We start from the raw sequence: 13,317 nt of genomic DNA on the forward strand, positions 1-13,317 counted from the left end.
TACTATCACCAATTACAAACTGAGGTTGGTTCTAGTTGATTCAGTGTGAACTTGTATTGCACACCCATTAAGCAGAAGGCCCTATATAAGACCCTGGGGAATAGAGTGGGCTGTGTTGTGAGTGAGAGAGTGTGGTATATTGGTGTGCGTAGGACAGAGGCCTGATGGAAGAGTGAGCTGTGACCACCACCTCACCGCCGAGGGTCAGGAGGGAGCAGTGACTCCAGTGGAGGAGATCCTGGCAGCTCGTCCCTCCAAGCCTCACCTCGGAGGCTCTGAGCACACTGCCCACCCGGGAGGTGGCACCGGCAGAGCGGGGCCCCCCAGGGCCAGGCTTTCAGGATGGACACTGGGATAAAAGCAGCACTGAGAGTAGAAGCATTACCTGTAAAATCTGAATGTTTTATGAATAACCTCATTTCCTTAGCCTTGGGTAGCAGGAGTCCCTTGAAATATGTTTAAAAATAAACAGGAAACTAACCTGGCCTGGCGAGCTTGGCTCCGAGAACTTTCCTGGATACATTGCTTCCGCCGCTGAGGTTGGGGCTTTGTGGGAGTGAAGCACCTCTCTGGATCTCTCTGTTGTGTTTTCCAAACTAGGAAAGAAGAGATGAATGTTATTGTTTCACCTGATTAAGTAGGTGCCAGGTGTTTCTAATATTTCACGTTTCTGAGGGCCCATTTGTCACGGTCATACATTAGGGTTTTCTGCCAATGAGGACCCAGGCCAGGCAGCCGCTAGGTCAGGAGCACACATCCATTGCACACCTACTGTGCACCAGGCCCTGTACTAGGCAGTGTATGCGCGTTGCCCCATTCCATCCTCCCCACAGTGCAGTGGCGAATATGTTTTTAATTTCCGTATTTCAGTGGAGGAAGCTGAGGTTCAGAGAGGTTGTGTAACTTGCCCAACACGCACATATCACACAGCCTATACGTGGTGAAGCTCGAATTCATTCGCAGCCCTGTGTGAGTTTTCTGCAAAATCACAGGGCCTTCTCATGGTGCTTTGGGTGCCTCGCTTTTCCTATTTGACTGGTATCTTTAAAACTTTGTTTTGTTAATCACACCCCACCATAAAAAAATACATTTTCCATCGCAACCCAGGACACACATATATATCTGCAGAACTAAAAGGAAAATGTCACCAAGTGGTATTTACCCTTAGTAAGGGTGAGGCACCCTGAAAATTTCTTTTCCAATTTTTAATGTTAGTTGCAACCTCGAAATCAATTTCAAAGTCTGTAGCAGGGAACAACCCACAATCTGAAAAGCGGTTTTAGTTATGAACTTCTCCAAAGCAGGCCCTTTCTTATTCTCTCTCTGACTCCGCCCAAGACAGCCCAGAACAGGATTTGCACACTGGTGTGTGCCAGCGTTTCTCTCTGGGTTTCAAGAACTTGGCATTTATTACTTCATTCAGACCTAACAGCAACTGTGTAAAGCAGGTACTACTACTAGCCCCATTTTGCAGATGAGGAGCGAGAGTTGCAGAGAGGGTAGGTATCTGGCGTGAGGTCTCCTCGATAGAATGTCGGAGTCTGAGTGTGAACCCCAGCCGTGTTCAGCTGGGTCTGGCATCCTAATATACTGCGCTGTAAACTGATTGTGTTCCTACGTGATTCTCCCCTGTGAACTTTCTCTCGTGTTTTCCAGACTGAGGGTATATAGTGCAAGGGTCTACAATAATCGTTTGGAAACTCAATTGGTAGCTTTATAATGCAGGTTTCTCAGCTTCAGCACAATTGACATCGTGGCCTGGATGATCCTCTGTTGTGGGAACCTGCCCCACGCACTGCAGGATGTTTAGGGGCATCCCTGGCCTCTACCCACTAGATGCTAGATGCCGGCAACACACACACACACACACACACACACACACACACACACACACACACACGACAACCAAAAAGTCTCTAGACTTTGCCAAATGTCCCCCGAGTGCAAAATCACCCCCGAATGAGAACCATTGCTCTAAAGGAGGGAAAACTTTGGAACCACAAAAGACCATTCTAAGTTTTGCTACTTGCAAGTTCAGTCCCAAAGAGTAGCAGAGAGAGCTTTCAGTCAGGGGTCTAGTAGGAGACAGGAGCATACTTATTGCATGGCTTTAACTGAAGAAGGTTTAGTGAAGGGTCCAATTACAGAGGTAAAGGTGAGATTAAAGGAAACCCCAGAGGGTTTCTTTTTAATGAGATTACCCAGAGAATGAACGACAGAGAGACCGTTACCACAGTAGAGAAAGGGCCAGGGGACAGAGGAGCAAGAGCCGGAGCCGTTGAAGGGGGTCCGCCCGGCACAGCTGAGGAGCCTGACCACTGCCAACCTACAGTGCAGGAGGGGGCCCAGGAATCTGTCACCAGTGCAGGAAGAGGGACCTGGAAATATCACAGTGCAGAAGGAGGGGGCCTGGGAGTCAGTAACCAGTGCAAGAGGAGGGGGCCTGGGAATCAGTAACCAGTACAGGAGAAGGGGGCCCGGGAATCTGTCACCAGTGCAGGAGGAGGGGGCCCGGGAATCTGTCACCAGTGCAGGAGGAGGGGGCCCGGGAATCAGTAACCAGTGCAGGAGGAGGGGGCCCGGGAATCTGTCACCAGTGCAAGAGGAGGGGGCCCGGGAATCTGTCACCAGTGCAAGAGGAGGGGGCCCGGGAATCAGTAACCAGTGCAGGAGGAGGGGGCCTGGGAATCAGTAACCAGTGCAGGAGGAGGGGGCCCGGGAATCTGTCACCAGTGCAGGAGGAGGGGGCCTGGGAATCAGTAACCCGTGCAGGAGGAGGGGGCCCGGGAATCTGTCACCAGTGCAAGAGGAGGGGGCCTGGGAATCAGTAACCAGTGCAGGAGGAGGGGGCCCGGGAATCTGTCACCAGATCTTGCCCTTCTCCCTCCCTCACATCTGCTGTGCCTCCCATCTGCCAACCCAATAGGAAACCAGCAACAAGAGAACAGTCTGCTCTATGCCCTGGGAAACTGACCAGTTTGACCAGTGGGCCCCCTTGTTCCGTAGCTGTCCACAGGGGTCTGGCTCTGGGGGCACAGAGCAGGGGGGAGAAGTTTAAAGAATGGACCTGGGGAGTCATCAGCACGGGATCAGCTTCACCCGCACTCAGCTTTATGGCATTAGAGTCTCAAGGGACGCAGGGCACTTCAGAGCCAACAATTACCAACTCCTGATTATATCGATGGATGTTTTGTCCCGGAGAAACAAAAAATAAAAATAAAATAAATAAAATAAAATAAATCTAACTAACCTACAACACAACACATTCCATTCCTGTCTCAATCCAATCTGAATTTAGGGCTGTTCATAGCCAGACACAATTTTAACCAATACCACATGGTATCAGGGGATCTGAGTTCTAGGCTTGCTTTGCCTGGAGCTGGCTGTCGCAAGGTGGGCAATTGTATTTCATTTAACAAGCGTGTCCCATGTGACACTACCACGTGACAGCACAGAAAGATGAACACAACGAGGCCAGTCTCTGCTCTCAAGGAGAGCACGTTCAAGAGAGGAACAGACATGAATCTACAACTTCTCTGCCACGTGAGAAGAGCTACAGTTGAGGCCTGATGAAGGGTTCTAGGATGGAGATAAAGAAGCGCTTCGTTTTGCTGGACACACTTAAGGAGAGCCAGAAAAGGGCAGTGACTTCAGTGTGAGTCTCAGAAAGAGGCCAGACAGACAACGGAAAGAAGCATTCCAGGTAGAGCTGAAGCAAGGGAGCTTGAAAGTGCTAAGTCTAAGAAACCACAAATATGTGTGTGTGTCTGCAGCACAGGTCAGCAAACTATAGCCTGCAGGCCAGACCTAGCGCTCTGTCTGTTTTCATATGGTTCTTGAGCTAAAAATGGGTTTTACATGTTTAAATAGTTGGAGGAAAAAAATCAGAAGAAGAAGAATATTTCATAGCACATAAAAATTACATGAAATTCAAATTTCAGTGTCCATAAGTGAAGATTTCTCGGAACTCAGTTACACTCATTCATAGACGGATTGTCTACAACTGCTTCAGTGCTACCAGAGTTGGATAGTTTGCAACTGAGACGATGGGCCACAGCCTAGTGTATTTACTCACAGACCTTTTACAGAAAACATTTGCCGACCTAGAGTGACGTCTGCAGTCCAAAGCAGTGAGGGGGCTTCCCTGGTGGCGCAGTAGTTGAGAGTCCGCCTGCCGATGCAGGGGACACGGGTTCGTGCCCCGGTCTGGGAGGATCCCACATGCCGCGGAGCGGCTGGGCCCATGAGCCATGGCCGCTGAGCCTGCGCGTCCGGAGCCTGTGCTCCGCAACGGAGAGGCCACAACAGTGAGAGGCCAGCGTACAGCAAAAATAAACAAACAAACAACAACAAAAAACAAAGCAGTGAGGGGTAGCGGGTCATGAGGCCATAAAGAGAGGTGGGGGTCTCGTCGTAAAAAGCTGCAGGAAAGCTGGGCTTGGTTCCGTGGTGATGAGAGGTGATCAGAAGTTTTAACAAGAGGGAAGGTGTGATCATGTTTTCATTCTAGAAAAATCTTTGCTGTAGAATGAAACTAGTGGGGAATGAGAGGATGATGAGGATCCAGAGTTTAGGCAGAGGCAGTGGAGAGGGAGAGGGGGAGACAGACCAGAAGGGACCTCTCCATGGCAAACCACCCTGGACTCAGGACCCGTCAGATTTGGGAGTGAGGGGGGATGGGGAAAGCAGAAGAATGCGTCAGGGGGTGAATCTTAGGTTTCTAGCTTGAGTAAGTGAGTAAAAAAAAAAAAAAAAAGTACTATTCACCAAGGTAGCCTCTGGCACAGGGAGGTGGGGGATGGATTTGGCTTGAGACACACTGATTCTGGGATATCAGGGGTTGAAAGGCTATCGAATAAGTACTTGGCTATTCTGTCCATCTGTAGCTCAGAGAAGAAAGGTCTAGTCTAGAGATAAAGGCAGAGTAGAGGCTGAGGCCGCCAGTCCCCTCTTAGGGCACGAGTCCTCCCCATGTGTGTGATATGGGCCCAGGAGAGTGGGCTTTTAAAGTGGGTTCCTTGGAGGCCAAGGGCTTCTCCCAGCAGCTGTTTTGCTAGGGGCTGAGCAGGTGGGATATCCACCCCAGCTTCAACCAGAGAATTCTCTCTTTGACCTATTTGTAGCAGGCATTTACCTAAGCAGATTAAAAGAGGTTCCTGTACCTGGCAACCCCAGGACTTGAGGTTCTATAAGGTTCCTTCCAGTTTGGGAAGGCCACTGAGGTTATATAATCAATCCCTCCGTCTCCAGGCGAGGAATATTTCCAGTCCTTCTCAGAGTGTTAATTGCTTTCTTGGTTGTTCTGTTTTTATTTTTTTAAGCCTAAAGGGATGACAGTGAGAAGAGCCTTTTTTTAAACGCCCACAGTGGCCAATGATCACAAAGCGTGAGGGGCTTCCCCGGCAGGGAGGCTAGCACCCCTCACTATTGCTTTCCTCGTCTGTAGAGGGAATAATATTAACCCCACAGGACTACTGGAAATTAAAGGAGCTCCTGGTAAAATATTGGACACGTGGCAGTCACTCAAGAAATGGAAACTTGAAGCTTCCTACCCCATCAGTCACCTTGACCCCCTGTTTGTTATATGGGAAACCCTTGTGCAGTGAGAGCGAGCTGCCTGCTCTGGCTCCTTCTCACACGTGTTCCCTTTGCTGCCACTCTGACCTCATGATCATCCTCTAGTGTCCGTCCCTCCCTTCAGCCAGATCCCAGCCTGGCCCCACTGTCCCTTCTCACTGCCTCTCTTGTCAAGTCAACCCTGGTGACCAGGAGACTGGAAGATATTCTGCTTTCTAGAAGTCCTGTGCTGAGTCTCAGTTGTCTGCCAAATAAACTTTTCCATTTGAGAACAATTTGCACTTACTGAGATGCTTGAGGCTTTTTACGGTAACAAGCTGAAGCTTCTGTTTTTCACATGAACATGTTGCGTTCTTACTTGTGACTGATCCACAGTCCTGGGCCGGAGCAAAAATGCCTCAGGCGTCCCGTGGCTCAAGCTCTGACTCATCTGTCCTATTCTTGGCAGCCCTCTGAGCTGCCAGACCCTTACCAGCCTCATCTGGTCCTCTGGGGGCCTCAGCACAAGTCTCAGGAGCCCAGAGCCAGCTACCTACAGAGCCAAGCTCCTGAATTCAATCAAGAGGGAGCCTGGACTTCCCTGGCGGTCCAGTGGTTAAGACTTCGCCTTCCAATGCAGGGGGTGTGGGTTCGATCCCTGGTCGAGGAGCTAAGATCCCACATGCCTCACGGCCAAAAAACCAACACGTAAAACAGAAGCAATATTGTAACAAATTCAATAAAAACTTAAAAAAAAATGGTACACATCAAAAAAAAAATCTTAAAAAAAAAAAAAGAGTGGGCCTGAACTGCAAAGTGAGCGTGAACACATATGTGATGCCCCTCACCTCACCAGGCTTCCAGTGTAACCCCTTCCTTTTGCCAGAAATTAATTCAAAGCACATATTCTGTAACAGTGGGTCATTCATCCACTCAGTCATCAAACCCTTATTGGGAACCTTCTATGTGCCTGGCTCTGTGTCAGTCCCGGGATGCAGACCTAGGAGCTCATGAGGCAAATGGCTAGAAGCAGACCTGCTGTTCCTGTGTAATGAGGGCTTCAGCAGAGTTCTGGATGAAGCCTGGAGAGGGCACTGGCTACTCCCTGAGACGTAGACAGAGAGGCAGAGAAGAAGTAACCTCTGAGTGAGGCCTTCCAACAAGAGGTAGCCGAGCAGAAAAGAGGAGAAAGGATGTTCCATGGAGAGAGGAAAGTGTTGCAAAGGCAACTGAAACCAATAACTGATGGCCATAGTGATTCCCTTAAACATCCTTCTTCCGGTCGTCTCCTCCAGCTGACTTCTGGGAAGTTGTTCGTGAAGACCGCTGCACAGCCCATTATTAATAGCAAAGCATGTCTCTATTCTTTCTCAAATTCTTTTCCCATTTAGGTTATTCCAGAGTGTTGAGCAGAGTTCCCTGTGCTGTACAGTAGGGTTAGGGTTAGGGTTATAACGGAATCAGTGTGCAGTATACCTGAAACTAACACAACATTGTTAATCAACTATATTCCACTATAAAATAAATTTTTAAAAAAATAGCTCCTAGGAATTAGAACATGGGCCACTCCCTACACTGCCCCCCATCTACCATGCCAGGGTCCTCCTCTCCTTTAGCAATTCCAGCGGCACAGAGAGTTTTGCTGTGGTTAACCGAAAAACTGCACCAGCATCTCCCAGCAGAGCACTACTTACCATCTGAGTTGGGTTGACGATTCCTTTTGCCACCATATTTTAAAAAATGCCCAGCATGGTGCATAACCAGCTTCAGAGGAAGTTTGCAAAAATTTCTCAACTATCCGTTATCCTTCAACACCTGCATTCTTAGCAACGGTCATTGCCAGCGTTTTGAGTGTTCTTTTAATGATTTCTGTACCAATTTTTTGCTCTTCATTTAGCTGGATCAGTGAATCCAAGCCTGTAACACACTGAAGCAAAGCATCCAGGTGACTCTTTTGTCAACAGCAGCTCTTGTGGCATTCAGAGCATCTGGGACTACTTTTTTTTTCATCGTCTTCCACGTCACCTGTCCTAGCAATCTTCAGCAGAGTTACTCCATCTGAAGTTTTGCCAGATGTTCATTTAGTTTTTCTTTTTCATGGTCACTAACAGTAACATTCTAACTGCTCAGTGATTTCTTAACTATGTTTCTCAATTTCAATATTGTCACCTTTTCCTTGCAAGAATGTGGCATCACCTTTGGTCACAATAACCTCTCCAGTTTTTCCTAGGTCATGAAGCAAAACCCCTTAAAGATTGAGGGTCCAACTCACTTTTCCAAATACCACACCATCAGTAGCATCAACCTTGTTGGGTTCATTCTGTGACACCAAAACCTGGAGCTCGGGCTCTTATAACCCAAAAGCCAATTTTCATCCTACTCCAATCGAGTGTACCGAGGGCATTTTCAACAATTATAACCAAAGACTTTCACTGGGCATTGGCAATTTCAAGAGTGGATACCAGAAACTATCAGTATCCTGGAATCCCCGTTTCTGCACTTTTGATGTATTATTCAAGCAGAGAGATATGTAATCTTAGTCAACTTTTGTGCCTTCAGTTCCTGATTCATCATACAGTGTTTTCCTGTCCTCTATTGTAAGCACACCATTTGAATCTTTGTGGTTACATCAGAAATGATGTCGCTGATTTCTGTCTCCATTTTTAGACATTGTGGCGAACTGAGCAGTCTCTTCGGGGTTTAGCACAGGTTTGGGCTGCTTCCTTAGTTCAGCAGTTATAGCGTCAACACGCAGCCTCGCACCATTCCTGGTTTCCGCCGGATTAGCACCTTTGCTAATCTTCTTGAAGCCTTCCATGGCAATCAAGAGTGCCAGTGCAGTAGCAGTGGTGGTGCCACTCCAGCCTCTTCATTTGTGTTGGCAGCATCCCAATCTAGTCTGGTGTGATAGTTTTATATTTATCCTTTAAGTCAGTTGACCTGGCAACAGATACCTCATCTTTTGTTACTCTGAGGCATCTTCAGCTCTGTTCTGTAATCACTGTTCTTCCCACTGTTCTTCTCCGTAGTAAGAGCTTCCCCATCTGCTAGAAGGTCTACAGCTTGAAGCATTGGGTCTTAGGCATCTGCACCGAATTTTATATCTTTGGCATGAATCTCAGTGAGATGAGGATCCAGTGCGCCAGAACCTGGCTTTGTCCAGCAAAAGGCAGTGAGTAATAAAAGCCTTTCTGCAGGGCTGGTGACCAAGGCAGCGAGGCAGGTCCTCAATGACAAGGGAAGGGCAGAGTGCAGGATGCAAACCCAAGTTTGCGAAGTGGCAATCAGATTGCCATTTTTAAAAGATGACTGTCTGCAACATTTTTTAAGATGGGCCAGAGACAGTGAATCGGTGAACCAAAACCAAGCAAAAAACAGGATGAGTTTAGGGCAGGAACGGCTTAGAACACTGAAAGAAGGATACACACTGGAGAAATTTTCTGAGGCTGAATGAACTGGATTTGGTGTGGATGTGGATGTGGGAGGACATGAAGGGATGGTCCAGCCAGCAGGACAGCCAGGTGATGGGGAAAGGCGAGTGATCAGGCTGAGAGCAGGGGCTCACTGTTGTGGAGGGAAGTCTGAATCCACTGGGATGAGAAGAAGCCATAGGTTCCATGCACTTCTTGGTCCCCAGAGCCATGGAGGCAGGTTAGGCCTCCCTCTCCTGTCTCCTCCACTAACAGGTCCTTGTCTCCCACTAGCTCGGCCCAATAACTGGTGCTGCAGACCAGAGAGGCATTTGTATCGCCAGATTCTTCCAGCTAAATGTGTACCGTGTGTTCCGCTAACCTTTACAACAGTGGGGAAATGTCTTGTAATTAACCAGAATATAAAGGATGAACGGAGCAGCCTGGCAGTCTCTGTTAGCCATTATCATTCGGAGGAGATGAGTGTACCTACTTAGATTTCCGTCAACCAGATAAAGCCAGCACTTTTCTCTTGGGAGTCCTGACTTTGTTCACATACAGTACAAACACATGTATAAGTGTGAATTATATTTGTAGGTAAAGGTTTGTAGCCATACGTACACAGGGACGTAAATGTGTTCTTGTGGGTGCACTGGTTGTAGACACGGATGTGCACGCGTGCATGGATGTGTGGCATGCATATGTGCACCGGGGGTGTGCATTCAAGTGTAGCCGGGACCGAGGAGCCAGCCCCAGGCTCCACTTTTTCTCCACGGCGCCAGTAGTTACAGAATCCTTTTTAGAGACCAGCGCTTCAGTGTAATACCATAGGTGCTACGCTAGTGGGCGCTCCGTGAATGAATGTTCAAACAAGAACAAATACACCTCAGAAATTCTCCAGGTCCTTGCTGTTTTGCCCTTGCTTTCTGCTTAGTTCTGTTAGCAGTGCGCTGTGGAGACCTAGAGAGAGAAGTGCCCTTGTCCTCTGACCCTTCACACCAGGTCTGCCCTGGTCTGTCCAGCTAGTTCTTCTACGAGCTTATTTCAAGGCTGATTTCCCATGGTGCTCCATCTTCCATGGTCACCCACCACACACTTGGTCAGACGAAGACAAATTAGCTGTGTGTAATTCAGTGTGCGAGCGCTTCCCTGGGATTGCCAAACTACTGCGACGCCGGTATGTGGAGGTGGTTTCTGGACACTAAGATCCCTGGCGATGTGGATATTGCCAGGTGGGTACCCCCCTAGCCAGGTCGCTTTCTGACCCATTCATCAGTTCTGGGGATGGCATAGGCCACCTGGGCCTGGACATATGTTTTTTGAGAGGTTGTGTTATTGGTGTGAGGAACCCCTGCCCACAGAGCTGTGGCCCCCGCGTTTCCCAAGCTAATGTGGGGACCCACCAACAGCGTGGGTGACACAGCCTCTCAGACCTGGCTCAGAGGGGTAAACGGTCCCAAAGTTTGCATCTAAGTTAAGGAGCCCCCTCTAGCTTTTCAGGTTCCTTCTTAACCAGTTCTTCTCATCACCTTAACAAACTCCATCCTGTGGTGAGTAGCAGGGTGCAAAAGAGGAAGAACGGAATTAGCTCCTGCTGGGAGGCAGCATGACGTCATCCAGTGACTATTAAGCACTGATGAGTCAGGTTAGACAGTCCTTCGTGGAGAGGACCGAGTAGACAGGATTGGAAGGATTGCCTCTGGGGCCTGGAGATGGGGGAGGGGCAGGAGCCTCTTTCTCAGTGCAACCTTGAGAAGAGAGGAAGAGGGCTTCCTCTTAACCACCCCCTCATACCCACCTGCATCTCCCGGTCCCCCTTCAGCAGCTACAACGAAAACCCAAGCAGTGTTTGCCCCTGGGAATGGCATCCACGGGGCACTGTCCTCCTTCCTCACCCCCTCCCCCAGTGAACACGAGAACCTGAACAAGGGGCTTGGGAAGACTCTGACTCACCTCCTTCTCCGGATGCCCTGAGCCATCTTCCCAGACCTGCCCTCAGATGGGCTGCACTGGGTCCTAGAGGCCCGTCTCCTGATCCCTGCCCATTGGTGGGGCACCCGGGAGAAGAGCTGGAATTGTTCTCACGGTGCTGGGACCATTCCTGTTCTCTTAGGGATGTTGAATCAGAGGCGCTTTTTCCCCCGCCTCACCGTTATTAGCTAGGCTTGAATAATGCATGTTTCCCTATGAATACCCTCTGTTTGATAATGGGCCCACGTTAGTGTTCATTGGAAATTTTCCTGCTGGATACACATGGAGAGTAATGCACGTTTATAAAAGGGATTTGGATGCACGAGGGAAGTGGTGACTCCGTGGAAGTAACTGAATTTTGTCAGGCATTCAGCTTCGACAGCAGCTTGCTGGGGGACCAACCTTCGGGGAGCTTTTTTTTTTTTTTTTTTTTTTTGCGGTACGCGGGCCTCTCACTGTTGTGGCCTCTCCCGTTGCGGAGCACAGGCTCCGGACGCGCAGGCTCAGCGGCCATGGCTCACGGGCCCAGCCGCTCGGCGGCATGTGGGATCTTCCCAGATCGGGACACGAACCCGCGTCCCCTGCATCGGCAGGCGGATTCTCAACCACTGTGCCACCAGGGAAGCCCTGGGGAGCTTTTTGATATAGGCAGAGCAGGGATGGACAGGGGATGGGGGAATACTCGGACTTGGTTCCCTTTGCACATCTGATCACTGTGGGCTTTAGTTCTGGGGTTGACATGTTATCTCAAGTGCAGAGTGAATATCTTGAGTCTCCAGGGGCTGAGCTGGGGAGGGGACAGATGCTGAAGAAGGTTGACCATGCCCTTGGGATAACTTTGGGGACAGGTCACAAGAGAAAATGCTGAGGTCCCACCAAGAGCACAGCTGCCTCCTGGCTGTGTGACCTACAATAAGTCACTTAAACCATCGTAAACCCCAATTTTCTTATCGATCAAGTAGGTATAATAACTACCGGTCAAGGTTGTTGAACATATATAAGGACCAAATGAAATGAGTATTGAGGACCCGCTATGAACCAGGCACTATTCTAGGCATTGAGGACAGAGCAGTGAACAAAACAGACAAAAATTTCTGTCTTCGTGGAGCTTACGTTGCAACGTAGGATGACAAAAATCACTAAGAAAATTATATGCATACGAGAGAGTTAGGGATAAAGTGGGTAGGGGTTAGGGAGAGCTGGGGTTGGAGGTATAGTTTTAAGTGGAGTGGTCAGAGAAGGCCTGCCGTAGGAAGTGATGTTCTCACAAAGGCTTCAAGGAGAAAAGGGAGCAAGTAATGAAGATATCTGGGAAAGAGCCTTCTAGGGAACTGGCAGGCTGAAGTGGGCATGCCTGGTGTATTGTTGGAACATGAGGGAGGCCCATGTGGCTGGAGAAGAGTGACTGGGGTCGAAGATGGAGTCAGAGAGATCACAGAGAGGGCCAATTGGTCCGGGCAGGCCCTTTTAAAGACTTTGGCTTTTACTATAGGAGAGTTGGGTTGCCCCTGAAGAGTTTTGAGGAGAGATGTAATTTGGTCTGACTTGTGTTTTAACAAGATCCTTCTGGATCTCGTGTTGAGAACAGATTAGATGGGGGCAAGTGTGGAAGATGGAAGGCCATGGCAACAAAGGGAGAAGTCTTGGAGATTTGGACCAGAGATACAGATGTAGAAACTGCATTGGGGATAAACTTGGGAGGGTTTACTGATAGATCGTGTGTGGGTGTGAGAGAAAGAAAGGGGTCAGTGATGCTGATTTAAGTAAAGAACGTGTAAGGCCCTCAGCCCGGGGCTTGGCACGTAGGAAGTGCTGGTCACAGTTGTTACCGCTGCTGGTTCCAGTAAGAGTGGGGCTGAGCCACCCGGCAGGGGGTTCTGGGGTTGGACAGATAAACCAAGCCATATAACCAGGGACAGGATGAAGCCCTTGGCAACCAGCAGAATGCTTTGGAGCACAGGGGTACTCAGACCCAAAGGAGGTTGATGGATTCAGAGGAATAGCCTTTGGAATCGTGGAGTTCTGGCTCTGGGGCCCTTTGTATGGTATTTGGCCGAGTCCTGATGAGCTATGGACTGGACTTAGTGTTGGGATCAAAACCCAGTTCAATCCATCAGACCATCCCCCAGTGACCTCCCAGACTCGACTGCCCCTGCTCACAGGAGGTCAGCTGGTGTGGGCTGGGCTCGGCTAGGATGGTGGGCTCTGCTCCTCATGTTCTCATCCTCCCAGGACCAGCCATGTCTTCTCCCAAAGATGGCAGAGATTCAAGTGGGCAAGCCTAATCTGGCAGGCGCTTTTCAAGGCTTTGGACATGTCAAGGCCTCCATAGTGACCAAACCCAAAGTCAAGGGATGAGGAAATATACTCCACCTCTTTA

The 13,317-nt window shown here is 49.2% G+C and overlaps 1 protein-coding gene and 2 pseudogenes across 6 annotated transcripts in view; 1 reads left to right on the forward strand and 2 right to left on the reverse strand.

Moving 5' to 3' along the window:
* The window catches only part of CSMD2 (CUB and Sushi multiple domains 2), a 671,005-nt gene that overhangs the window by 320,356 nt on the left and 337,332 nt on the right, over positions 1–13,317 (forward strand). The window lies entirely within an intron of this gene.
* On the reverse strand, positions 7,143–8,127 carry LOC138842914 (60 kDa heat shock protein, mitochondrial pseudogene; annotated as a pseudogene).
* Positions 8,186–10,770, reverse strand: LOC138842916 (60 kDa heat shock protein, mitochondrial pseudogene; annotated as a pseudogene).

The sequence above is a fragment of the Globicephala melas genome, chromosome 1 (genome assembly GCF_963455315.2).
Source record: "Globicephala melas chromosome 1, mGloMel1.2, whole genome shotgun sequence".
Classification (NCBI taxonomy): Eukaryota; Metazoa; Chordata; class Mammalia; order Artiodactyla; family Delphinidae; genus Globicephala; species Globicephala melas.